The following is a 13921-nucleotide window of genomic DNA, read 5'->3' on the forward strand; positions in this document are numbered from 1 at the left end:
AAGATGCAGCAGGCACGCGCGCACGTACAGTCGGGAGCAAGAGTATGTTGACTACGGCATCAAAAAAAAAAAAAAAAATGACAGCAGATCCACGAGGTGAATGATGATGAGTGGGCGATGCTCCGGAGGGAATCATCGGATCTCCCGCTTAAGGGGATGCTAGCACAAACGCGTTAGAAACGTGCAGTACTCTCTAGTAAGGGGGAGCGGCCACAGCGTCTTACGCAGCCATTTACACATGCCGGAACGTGCACCGCGTTTGCCGACGCCATCACATGACTGCTGAGAGAGTATACCCCCCGTATTCATAAACGCTCCTCGACTTGAACTTGACTTGCCACCGCTTTGGGCAGCGCGTTCGAAACGCGTTGAAGGTAAGGTGGAGAGGCCACAGCGTCTTACACCAGCTTCTTACACGGGCCGTAACGCGCTAGCACAAACGCATTAGAAACGCGCTAGAAACGCGGCCTTTCGTTAATGTTGGGTATTTATAGCCATCGTGGTGCGTTTGTCCATGTCCGCTTCGTGGCGTAGTGGGCTAACGCCGCGCGCTCGGAAGCGAGGGGTCCCTGGTTCGATTCCGCGCTACGGACACAACTTCGGAATTTTTTTCTCATTTTTCTCAGACTGGTTACACACTACTACTACTACTACGACGGGGACGGAACGGGTGCCGCCATAAGGAGCTTCGCCCCTAAAAAATTCTAGAAACGCTGTGCAAATTGAAAATTATAACTCAATACACTGCGTTGGTCGAAGGGTGCAGATAAGCTGTACGTATCACTTGATTTCATCCTGCATGCATAGGGTGCTTGTAAGAGCACACGTACACACTAAGTGCAAGTGTGAATTCAGAGACCATCAATCATCATCTGTGCCACTGTTCTCGCTTCGATCACGGCCGCTAGATGAAACGCACGATGGTGCGGCCTGCCACGCCGCGCGGCGAAGTATGGGCGGAGCAGTGAAGTGAAAGTTGATGTTTGCCGCCGCTCTCTTAGAGGGGGCGCCACTGCTGCGGGACTGCTCTCCCACCGGAAAGGCACCGCGAATCAGTAGACAGTTTTAGTTTAGCGTTAGCGTAATAGCGGGGTTACGGGAAATAGCGTTACCGTTCCGCAAACGAACTTTGCAGATAGAGAGTTTTAGTATAGCGTGATAGCGTAGTTTACGTGCGGGACGCTATTCCATTACGCTTTGAATTCCGCATACATAGGGCACCTAATTCTATGTATGTGTGCGTTCGGAAAGTGCGATAAGCAGCGCAATAGAAGCCAGGAGCGCGTTGTATTTTTACTTCACATGTCCGTCGATCTGCAACGAAACACACAAGCAGTACAAGCTGTCTACCATCGCCTCCGAAATCCTCCCATCTCAGAGGCCATATGCCGTCGTCGCACCTACCTCCCGACTTTATCGACAGGTGGCGCTCACATCTCAAAGAGAATTTCTTTTGTTAGGCTTAGGCGCGCTCGAAACGAGAAGTGATCTCGAAAACTCCGCTAAATTATCCACAAAAACATATTGTCGATCCTACCTGAAGGTAAGCGAAAGCTATTTACGCAGTCATTTCCTACCAACGAAGTGAATTATTTAACAGCAACTCCAAATTCAGTTCGAAGCGGGCGGCCGGGACCGCCGCCATGTTTTACCTACACTACGTAAACACGCTAACACGGTAACGTTGTTAACTCTGAGAAATAGCGTGCGCACGGTAAACGGTATGGGTTAGAGTGACCTAGTATGGGTCGTATAGCGTTCTGCGCATGCGCATTCAGATCCCGCTATTCCGATACGCCCGCTATTCCGGTAACCACGCTAGGGTGGCTAGAAGGGGAGGTGTGAATACCGGCGGCGCAAGCGTGACCCCTCAGCGCACCGATGCCGCAGGGCGGCGCTGTTGACCGAGGCGCGGGAAGGCACGCAACCGAAATGAGCGCATCGACAGCCGCCTCGGGTATCGCGCGCCGTCTGCGAGCGTCATGGTATACGTCTTTATTATTGCGATAGCAATTATATGGACACTCAAAAGCAGATTTCTGCCGTCGGCGTCGCCGTTGCCGTCGCCGTGAGGTTCCGTATGACGTCATTTGGAGAAGAAATCGTCGCCGCGCGCCGAACGCTGTATGCGCGAGTGAAAGGGCGCGAGGGGCGCGTCTTTCACGGGGAGTGAACGCACGGCGGAGAACAAACGCGCGTTCTGCGCCGTGCTCGCTTAAGGGCTGCAGAAGTAGGCGTCTCTGTTCTGCTTCACAATCACCATGTATGTAGAGCAAACGCGCCTTCTTCCGACGACCGAGAGGCCGTGGGGGAGGGGGAGGGAATGGAGGCGACGTTTAGCTGCGCCAACCTTTCCCTTTCCCTCAAGAACCACTTATCATCATCATCATCATCTGCGGCACGCAGTGCCTGTTTATATCAGAGGCTCCGGCAACAGTCACCAACGCCGCACGCATTTTGAGCGAACGCGGGCAAAACGCGGATGGCGTCGACAACAGTTCTGCGTGTTGCCGATGCTGCTGCATGTCCAAGTTTATACAGCTGATAAAGCTAATATCATTACTCCGTATAGCTCTCTACAAGTTTGCTATCGCAATTGATGCTTCACCTTTCAGGTGAAACTGCGACAACTTTTTATGAAATCAACGTTTTATCAGCCCACATCACCACTCCTGTGAGATCTTACGGGCCCAGTTCGCATTGCGTCGATAGATTCAAACGCGGTTTCTTTTTTTTCTTTTTTCTTTCTTTTTTTTGTCCTCCGGATCAGGATCATAGGGGCTTGGGGCTCTGGAATAATTTCGATCACTTCGGTTTCTTTAACGCGCACTCACACCTTACGGCACACAGGTGCCTTGCATTTCGACTCCCTCAAAATGCGACCGTCGTCGTCGAGGTCAGCAGTAATCACCCTATGCGTGCCGTACGTACGATCTGTAAACTGCAGTCATTACCCGATTACCTCTCGACGTACAAACCACTTTGTGCCAGCGCTTGAAGACGTGTAGCATGTCCTTTCGACGCTCAAATAAGCAATTTACTATAATTGCAGACAGCAACAGATCTGGTCATAAAATCGTTTATTTAAGTGAGGAAAACAACTATGGGAAAATTTGATCTACAACACGCAATATTTCAGTGCTTTTAGTTTATTCTCAGTGCCCTGCTGCATGACACCTTTAAGCAAAAAATGAATCCTTGTTACGCAATAAAAACGTACAACTGATGCTGTCAGGGCAGCAGAATGCTGTAGGCAACCAATTTTTGGCACATCTCCTGCATAAACTTTGCCACAGCTTTGGCATGCAAACGAGTGAGTTTGTTTTTAATAAGGGCATTAATTGACCAGCTTGTAGAATGGTTCTGATAGCAGTGGCGCACCGACGGGGGGGGGGGGGATTCGGGAGTTTTAACCCCCCCCCCCCCCCCGAGGCCAACTTAACCCCCCCTTTTGTTTAACCCCTTTTCTTTCCTTACGCATTCGAGTACTGCAACTAAGATGTAAGACGCGCAATCGGCTGCACACTCGCAAAAAGCGCATTTTTTTGACAATTTGCCGTGAAGAAATCGAAATTAGTGCTGTTTAGATGGTATTGGCAAACTGTCAACCCCCCCCCCCCCCCCCCCCCCTTTGCAGAGATCCTGGGTGCGCTACTGTCTGATAGATATAAAAGGCCCCCAAGGTCCCTTCTGTTTGTTCTTTAGATTCCACAACGGTTTTGTTGTGAAGCTGCCCAGCCAAGTAGATGCTACAGCTGGCAAGTCCTTCTCCAATGAAGAACACTACCATTTTGGTTAACACAACAGGCGCAGCATTTCGTTCAATGCAAAATCTGCAGTCCAGTAACGAGCAATGTTTTGTTTAAACTTTTGCAGTGACCACAGTTCCAAAGGTCGCTTAAGCTCGATAATGAAAAATTCTTCTGCGACTGGACTGGGCATTCCATCCCGCTGTATATTTACAGCCTCCACGTCTGCCGGTGGGTATGCATGCATTCCCCCGTCTTGTCAATAGACAAGCGCCGCTTCTCTAAGCTTGTAAGATAATAATAATAATAATAATAATACTTTATTCGTACTCAGAGAGTCGAATATGTAGTCCAGGCATACAGGGTCATAGTAGGCGTGGTTTGCGTGCCGAACCTGGGACCCGTGGAGGGTGTGAGACATTTCTTTTTCTTTCTTTCGTCAGAGTCCTGCTAATGTATTTTGGCAAGTTCGGATGTACTGTGGGCACGGCATCTTCTGAGAGGGCAGGAATGTGACGTGGTATCAAGACTGCAGTTCCATTAATAAAGTCGCGAACGATAAACCTAAGGAAAAAAAAAAAACAGAATTTAGAAAAGGCGGTGGTGATCAGATTGAGCTAGCGTGAAAGGCCTCGTGAATAATACTAGGATGGCAATTGGCAATGCCACGACGACGCTGTGCAACACGCTATGTATCGCGAGAAACACCACAAAACAGGCGACGAGACCAAAACTGACGGCGAAGGCACGGAGGCGAGGCGAGGCCGGCAGGCCGGCGGGGCTTAAAGCCCCTTGATGTTAGAAAGTAGCGACACGCTTTGATCTACGCCGCCACACCCTCGCCGGCGCGGTCAACCTCCTCCTTTTTTCCCCCTCTTTCGCGGAGGCAGCGCATCCGCCACGCTGAATGGCTGCGGCGCGCGAGACTACCCGGTCATGTGACCCTGACGTCACGAAAACTGCGCGGAACTTGCTTTCGCGCGCTTTTGGTTTCTCCCGCTCGCCATGAGCAGTCCAAGTAGTGGTCGCCCTGCCGCTCCGAACGTGTGTTTCCCAAGTTTTTCCATCCTTTCGTAGGAATCTGAGCTTCGTTTTCAGTGAAAATGCCTTGCTGCTGCGCGTTTCAATGCAGCAGCAGGTCAGAGAAAGGGCAAGCCTTATTTTATATCCCCCGAGGTGAACGGAATGTCGTGCGTCGGAAGCAGTGGCTCCATAACATCGGGAGAAGGGATTTCGCCCCTTCTAAGCACGCCGTTCTTTGCGAGGCGAATGTTGCAGCTTTCCTCATATTTGCGGATGAAGTTGCATGAAGATTTTAATGCTCTTCGCATAGCCGGACTCTTCGTTCAGTTCAATACAGAGCACCGATAACTGTGCATATAGTTTTTTTCTTAAAGTGAGTCGGCTCAAATTTTTGTTGACTCTTCGACCCGTGACAAAGCTTTTTGTGTTTTCGCGCGTGCGTTAGTTTTCAAATGTATGTAATTTGTGAGTTAATGCCTGTAACTCATATTTTGTAGTTGTGTGCGTGTGTGTGTGCGTGTTTGTGTATGTGCGTGCGTGTATGTGTGTGTGCGCGCGCGCGTGTGTGTGTGTGCGTGTGATTCTTGCGCCTGATACTTGTGAAGCCAAGGAACTATTTTACTCTTATTGCATGCTTATTGTATCTTTGCAAAGTTTCAATACTGCGAGCATTTCTTTTTCTTTACGTACTTTATGTTGCGAAGGCATGAACCGCAATATATATGTAGATAAGTGGTATTATGTATTATTCGCGCATGCTCATTAAGTACAAGCCACGCGCTTCTGATAATCTCCCTCAATTCTGATTAACTTGCCATCTTGAAGTCTGTAAGTTAATTATCAAGTGCCAGTCTTAGCAGTTTCCGTGTAAGCAATCAGCCTTTTGTTGTTGTTGTTGTTGTTTTTTGAGAGAGAGAGACTTAGGTTACTCCCAGAGGTGATGGAATGTAATTTCTCGTCGTTTCATAGTGACGGAATACAGGCGCGTGTGTAAAGTTCTATGTTGGCTGTTTCGCAAACACAGCACGTATTTTGCACAGTGGCATTGGTACAAAGGCTTTTGGCCCACTCATTTTGGCGAATTCACTTTAAGTAAACTATCACATCTCTTCTTGGTTACCTTCTCTGAGCATTTTAAGAGCGAATATTGTGAACCAAATTCTAGTTTATACTCTACGCTGCTTATATTGTATTCACCCAATACACCTCCGCGTTACGGACTATCCAAGTGGCGACGTAGAGGTAAACAGCTCAGCCACTGCATGGCTATTAACATAATTTGTACTTTGTGGTGGGTGAAATTTCACCCCTGCCTTAATTTTATCCACCAATCAGATAACCTCTGTTTGGTTATTTCTACCCGCTTAAAGTCTATTTTGCCTTCACTGTCCCTAAACCCCAATGCTTTGAAAAAATCAGCCCCGTTGCCTTGCACTGTAGGGTTAAGCCCCTTACAGAAAAGTATGAGGTGTTCAGCCGTTTCCTCTTCTTCTCCACACGCACAGCACAACGTGTCTATACCTTGGTACTTGACTCGGTACATCTTAGTCCGCAATACTCCCGTCCTGGCTTCAAACAACAAAGAGCTTCCCCTAGAATTATCGTAGATATTTTCTTTGGCAATTTCTTGCTTGAAAGTTCGGTATGTGCCCAGTGCTGATTTCGTCTGCATCCCTGTTTTCCACAGACCCCTCTCTGTTTCCTTAACCTTTTTCTTAACCGCTGTTTCCTGGTTTGCACCCCTCCTGCAGTCCAAATATTTGATTGACAGTTTTCTGGTCAGCTTCCTCCATTTTGTATCAACATTCCTCATGTACAAATAACTGAAAACTCTCCTTGCCCACCGCTTTTCTGCCATCTCTCTCAATCGCTCCTCAAATTCTATCTTGCTGCTGGCTTCCCTGCACTCGAATGACGTCCATCCCATGTCACCCTGTACCCCCTGATTTGGTGTATTTCCGTGTGCTCCCAGAGCCAGTCTACCTACCCCTCGCTGCTTAACTTCCAACCTTGCTCGAACCTCTGATCTCATGCACAGGACCGCATTGCCAAAAGTCAAACTAGGGACCATCACCCCTTTCCAAATCCCTCTCACCACTTCGTACCTATTGTAATTCCACAGTGCCCTATTTTTCATCACAGCTGCATTTCTGCTACCTTTAGCCGTCACATATTTTTCATGTTCCGTTAGGTACTCAGCCCCATTGTTTATCCACACTCCAAGATATTTGTACTTATCCACCACCTCCAGCGTAACCTCCTGTATCCTATGCTCGCTGCCCTGATTATCATTAAAAGTCATGACTGCCGATTTTTCTTTACTAAACTTCAAACCTAAGCTATCTCCCTCTTTATCACAGATGTCCATTAATCTCTGCAAGTCTTCCTTGCTGTCAGCCATAAGTACAATGTCATCTGCATACATCAGTCCTGGTAATGACTGTTTAATCCATTCTCCCTGCTTGAAATAGGAAAGGTTGAAGCCAAGTCCGCTCCTCTCTAATTTTTTCTCTAATCCTTGTAAATACAGCATGAACAACAGAGGTGACAGAGGGCACCCCTGCCTAAGCCCCTGCTGTATCTCTATAGGCCCAGATATCTTGTTTTCCCATTTTATAAGCACCCTGTTACTTTTATAGATATCTTTTAAAAGATTTCTTACTCCATCTTCCACCTCTAGAGTGCCCAGTATGTCCCACAAATCCTTTTGGATTACACTGTCATAGGCTCCCTTGATATCCAGAAAGGCAAGCCATAGGGGCCTGTGTTCCTTTTCTGCTATTTCAATACACTGTGTCAATGCCAGCGTAAGGTGCCGTGGCGCCATCTGTTGGGCAAAACCTAAAACACTTTCTCGGCTCTCGGTGGCGTCTCAGGCCTAACACCGTCAAAACAAAACAACCGATCTCAATAATAACGACAAGAGAGCGCCGATACTTAGTCTACAGCTAGCGATGAGGTGAAGCGATGACTGATTGTGCTATTTATTTTTTGCTGTCACAGCAGAGAGCAAGTTGCAAGAGCGAATTCAGATCGAAGCGGGCAGACTGATTGCTGCCATGTTGTTGTGCAATCGCTGTCCCCAGCGGATGTCGTCGCGCTGACTTCCGGGCGACAAGCGATATTTTCTGGCTGGCCAGAAACCGGCGACACGACCAGCGACAGCGACGGATAGCCCTCCGCGACAGCAAAACCTGTCGCTCGTCGCCGTCGCTGTCGCTCGAAAATCGCGTGCATGCGGTTGGGCCTTAAGGTCTCAGCTGACAAGTATTGATGTATCAGAGAGCTACACATTCATTCAGATCGTGCTAGGCTCCTCCTTTCAGGTGCAGAAATGTCAGGACACGGATCTTTCTTTACATTCCGCAATGTAAGCATTTAGCCAAGGGTTGAGGAGGAGGAGGAGGAACAAACATTTATTGCGGAACCAGCACTTTAAGATGCATTGTGCATGATCAAAACATACATCGCCAAGGGTTGAATGCACCACCTTTTTTTTTTCTTTGCGGAAACATTATCCGCAAAAAAATAACTTATCAATAGTGCAAATGAAAGGATATATTAGCTTATGCATTATAGTTACAGCTATAGAGAAATTAACCGAACTTTTAATTCCAATGTACTTTATTGTCATGCCGTTTTTCCCATTACAATTATGCATCGCTGCGGCTAAGTCAAACCATGTTTTTAATGTTTATTCCCATTGTTAAATGCTTGCCTGCTCCTTTGCAGAAACAGATCCGTTACAAGCCACTGGTCTCAAAATTGTGTGTACATTATCTCTGCACAAAGGAAAACTGAATTAAAAGAAATCCAGAGCCCTTCCACTATTGTGAAAATGGAAGCCAGCGAAGCTGTGACTGGGTCTGCTGTAGTGAATATTGCTATAGTGAATTTATATATTATCATTATTGATTATATTGTTACGGGGGGAAAAGAGGTAAGCAATATATTTACAGGATATTTACAATAACTGTAGCGGCAGCTGACAAGATGGTAGTTGTTGGTGTCGCCTAGCTCGCGAAATTAACAGCATCGTCTTCTTTGGAGTAATGGTACACGTCTTCTTCATCAGCCAGTCACAATATTGAGCGTCTTCGGTATGTTCGTCAAATAGCAAGGACACCGGTGTCTTGTTTTCGCCCGGCGCGATGGCCAAGTAGTGCGTTTGCTGCGTCAAGTCCGCCCGCGACGCCGACGATCTCTCTCCCGCTCCTCCTCTCGGCGGCTCATGCCCACATATCCAACGTGGGTATGAGCCACACGTGATTTCTTTCTTACCTTCCTTCTTTCTTTCCTACTCTCTTTCTTTCATTGTCCCCGGCTCATACCCGCATATCCAATGCGGGTATGCGCCACACGTGATTTTATTATCGTTAATCGCGACGTAACTCAAGAGCATGCGATGTTATTGATGCCATGACCTATCAGTCATGTTACTCATCCGTTTTGACACCTGTGAGAGCAGCATTCTGGGCAAGTTGGTAATCCATTATTCAAGTATTACTTGAGTAATGGATTTAATGTAATGTAGTAATGGAATAATGCAAGTATTACTTGTATCCATTACTCAATAATACTTGAGTATTAGACACCTGTGTTCAGGCACAACTGGGGTGAAACCGCCACGTACATGGAGCCGAAATGCTGATGGTGCTAGTTTTCTTTTCTTTTCTTTTCTTTTTTTTTTTTTGCACGCGGACACGATTCTGGGGCAACTAGCCCTTAACAGCTTCGCTGTAAAACATATGCATGCAGGAACAAGTTTATTTGAACTTTGCAAAACTTTCCAAGATATGTTTAGCTTATTCTCTTGGAGTTGCCAGCCAGGAACGAAGCACCAGCGTTCAGTTTTCTTCTTCGTTTTAGAGTGTATCTTTACTACAGCTCACAAATGCATGACGCACGTGAAATGAAAATCACGTAACCGATAATTAAAAAAAATGTCACAGTTTCGCCCTAAGGGTGAAGCAATGAATGCGATAACAACACAGCAATGTCATACGAAGTAAGGTGAGCGGCTTTGGTAGCAATATGAATTGTAGTAAACATGAGTTGATTAAGTAAGCAGGTGTGCTGCGGCGTAAGTAGACCGACATGAAGAGAGACTCGATGACCACGAGAAGGCGCGTGTGAAACGGTGGTGTTGATGAGAAGCGCTGCCCGTGGGCTGCGCGTACGAAGGGACGCACCTGTAGCGCTGCACTGCCGATCCGGGCAGCATTGCATGTGTAGCGTGCGTTGGAAAATGTGGCCCGACTGAATGAACAAGCGTGGTGTGAGCGCGCACAAGCAAACATGAATAGATCACACTGAATGACTGCAGACAACGGCTGTCAAAACGCTGGCAGCAAGCGCATACGCCGCAGCGGGCGAAGGTACGTGCGGTCTATCGCTTCAACGGAAACTGAGCGGCGAATGCACGGCGCATACAAAGGTCAGAGCCGTGTGGAGATAAGAGACGGTGTGGGCGAGCGACGAGCGCGGTTGCTGGCAGAGTAGAAGTCCCCCCCCCCCCCTCCGGCGCTGGCTTCCCGCTTCCTTGCTTGCGCGTGGGAGATTGAGTGGAAAGTTCCCCTTGCGCCCGGTTGCAAGATAGGCCTTTTGTGCCGGAGCGCAGCGTCGCACCGCCTCCCTCCCTCCCATACCCCCACGACCTTTCGCGCGACGGTCGCGTTTGCTTTCCGCCGTGCGTTCGCTCTCCGTGATAGCGCGCGTCCCCCGCACGCCTCCGCTCGGGCATACGGCGCGCGGCGAAGGTTTTATCCATACGAAACCTCACGGCGACGGCGATGGCAGAAATCCAGTTGAAGTGTCCATATAGTTGCTACCGGAATAAAAAACGACGCAGCAACGACGCCGTGATGCCGCCACGTTATCCTACAGGGAATCAGCGACGGCGGTGGCGGCACGACCCCGCGCCCCCTGCAGCAGCGCACCGAGGGACCCTGTCTGGCAAGGGAAACGCGCCGCGCTTTCCACACCCCGCAATTCTAGCCACTTTCAAAATTGGTCACACAGCCAATTTTCATTTGGTTCTAGATGAGTTGGCTATGTGGCTATTTTTGGGCTACATTTTTATGTGGATCAGGAATCGTAAAAAAGTGTTTCAAGATTCCTGGTACGTTTAGTGCGACCTTTTTCTGTTTGTTTCCACATCTGCGTCCATGGCGTGGCACAATGCAGCGGGTTTTGCGCTAGGACACTATTTCTACGTTTGCCCGTTACAAAGGGAAGAGCACCATACGATCATTATGTTGGCGAGAAATGCTGCGTACGGTTTTTGCCGACGCCGGAAAAAAGTGCTCGCTTGAAGCCTGATTTCCATGGAGGAAGGAAAAAAATACTTTACCTCCATGCTGATTTCACATGTGCGCCATGCGGAAGTGGGCAGAATACATAATTGTAGCTAACACTTTCACTTGCAAATAAAAAAAAAAAAAACGTTACTATAGTCGGGTACAACTTAAGAAGACAGGAGAGGCCCCGCCCAGATGACCGAAGCGCAGCAGCCGATTTCCTCCGCGACTAAAAAAATAGTCCCGCTGACACGACTCACCCCGGCTTGAAGCGCGGGCTGCTATGTTTTCCGTCGGCGGGGACACCGGCCGTCCGGCTCATGACGCAAGGCTTAAGTGCGCGCCCATTGGTGGAGGCTAGTATGCATCCGCCTTTGAGGGGGCACATGCCGCTGCCTTCTAAAGTTGTACCCGACTATAGTTTGTTTCCATGACTCATTTTTTGCCGTTTTACGCTAGCAGAAATGATGGCTACAAGTACAGTACTAGAATGTGCACTATAGCTACAAGCTACTACAGTGTACTAGAAGAGCACTGTAAAGCTACCGAGGCCCAACCGCATGGTTGGCTACTTATGGGCGTCCGTTTTGGCCATGTCACTAGGCGCCATCTGGCAACACTAATCTGGCGCTGTCGGGCGCGCGATTATTGACCCTTTTCACGGCGATCCCGTGGGCGCTGCCATGTTTGATCACGTGGTGACGCGTTCATTGCTTGCCTCAACTGCCTCCGTTGCCTCCTTGTTTACAATGGAAGTGTATGACGCCGGCGCCGCTTAGAAAACCTCTGTTTTCGGAGATATCGTAGTCGGTGACTAGATGGACGACACGAAGCTTTGATCACAGCTTCAGAGAACATGCAAAAGCTCTTTCGGAGCTGATTAACCTATGTCCAAACGGCGCAAGCAGCGTATATGGTGCTTGTTCTAAAAGCGGGGCTAAATATTGCCACGCGTTAGTAACGCTAGAGAACGAGGACGAAGAAGTGTTGTTGGCTGCTGCGGCCAAAACAGTAAACAGCCGTTCGCTCGGAACTGACTGCCTGCCTTTTCCTCTCGCGACAAACTGGTGGAGGTGCTGGGTACACATACGCCCTATGCCTGCTGGTCCTGAACCAGAAGCTACCAACGCCAGTACCTCAGAGACTGCAGAAATCCATCGAAGCAGCCGTCGCCTCCAAGGTCTTCCACCGCAGTACAGTCCCCTGGCAAACTCTGCGAGGAAGATGGCAACAACAACCGCAACCCAAACCGAGGAGATCCCAAATGCTGCTGTACCTTGCATTGTCAACGCGCCTCGCACGCCTAACCCGTTCCACGGCGACGCCTTTGAGGACGTAGAAGACTGGTTAGACCATTTCGACCGGGTCGCCACCTTTAATGACTGGGATGATCGCCGTAAGTTGAAGAACGTCTACTTTTCCCTTTTAGACGCGGCAAGGGTATGGTACGAGAACCACGAAGTTTCGTTTACCAGCTGGCAGGAGTTTTACTGCCTGCTTCGTGACGCCTTCAGTACCCCCGAAAGGAAAGAAAGAGCCGAACAGGCACTATCTTCCAGGTTCCAAATGCCGAACGAAACCGTCGCCGTGTTCGTAGAAGACATGACACGATTGTTCCGTCGGGCCGACCCACTAATGCCAGAAGACAAGAAGGTGCGCATGTTAATGCGAGGCGTAAAAGAACAGCTTTTCGCGAGCCTCGTGCGCAATCCTCCTACAACGGTGTCTCAGTTCGTCCGTGAGGCAACAGTCATGGAGCGCATGCTTCGGCAGCGGCTATCGCAGTATGAACGCCAGACCACCATGACTGCGGCATGCTCGCTTGTACCTGCAAGGGATGACAGGGAGTCCCTTACCGAACTAATACGGCAGGTTGTTCGAGAAGAACTCCAGAGGCATTATGGATCGGCACCTCCGAGTGCCGCGGCTCTTACGGACGTCATTCGGGAGGAAATTAGGCAGGTGGTTCATCCCTCTCCACCAACGCGCACCGAACCTCCCACGCTCTCGTACGCCGATGCTCTTCGGGTTTCTACGCCGTCGACGGCCCGTTTCCCGCATCCACCTACAGGGCCCCCTCGACGCTTCCCAAGCCCAAGCCACCGCACGACTCTCCAATCAGACTTTCGTCCTGGTCCGCGGAAGTCAACGGTATGGCGCGCTCCCGACAACAGTCCGTTGTGTTATCACTGTGGGGAGGCTGGACACTTCTATCGCGACTGCCATTACCGACGGATTGGTTTGCGGGGATACCATCCGGACGCCCGTTGCCCGCGCTATGGCGAACGCCCACAGGAAATCGAGGAGTACTTGGAAAGCAACCGTCTTCCTCCTGTCCCTCAGCGAAGACAGTCGCGGTCGCCGTCACCTCGTCGGCACACATCACCAAACCGCGCTCGACCCGCCTTTGATTCCACTGGAGTCACCGGCGGAAGCCCGCGCCGGGGAAACTGAAAACGGCGACCTCCGGGGGTGAGGCCGCTGTCATGCGAACCGTGAAATATCCTCCGCCGACGCCACCCCCTCGCGACGTACCGCTGACGCCTTCCTTCGAAACCGCCAAAAGAGCTTCTGCTGTTATTACTGTTTCCGTCGACTGTTATCCGGTGACTGCACTTGTCGATACGGGAGCTGATTACTCGGTTATGTGTGCCTCGCTGGCCAATCGGTTACGCAAAGTGCTGACAGCGTGGGACGGCCCACATCTGGTCACGGCTGGAGGACACCTCGTGTCACCCATTGGACGATGCACCGCCAGACTTACAATTTATACTTCGACCTTCGTAGCGTCTTTCCTTGTGCTCCGGAAATTTGGACCACCTGGGGTTCTTTAACGTGCACCTAAATCTA

The sequence above is a fragment of the Dermacentor silvarum genome, chromosome 2, assembly GCF_013339745.2.
Source record: "Dermacentor silvarum isolate Dsil-2018 chromosome 2, BIME_Dsil_1.4, whole genome shotgun sequence".
Classification (NCBI taxonomy): Eukaryota; Metazoa; Arthropoda; class Arachnida; order Ixodida; family Ixodidae; genus Dermacentor; species Dermacentor silvarum.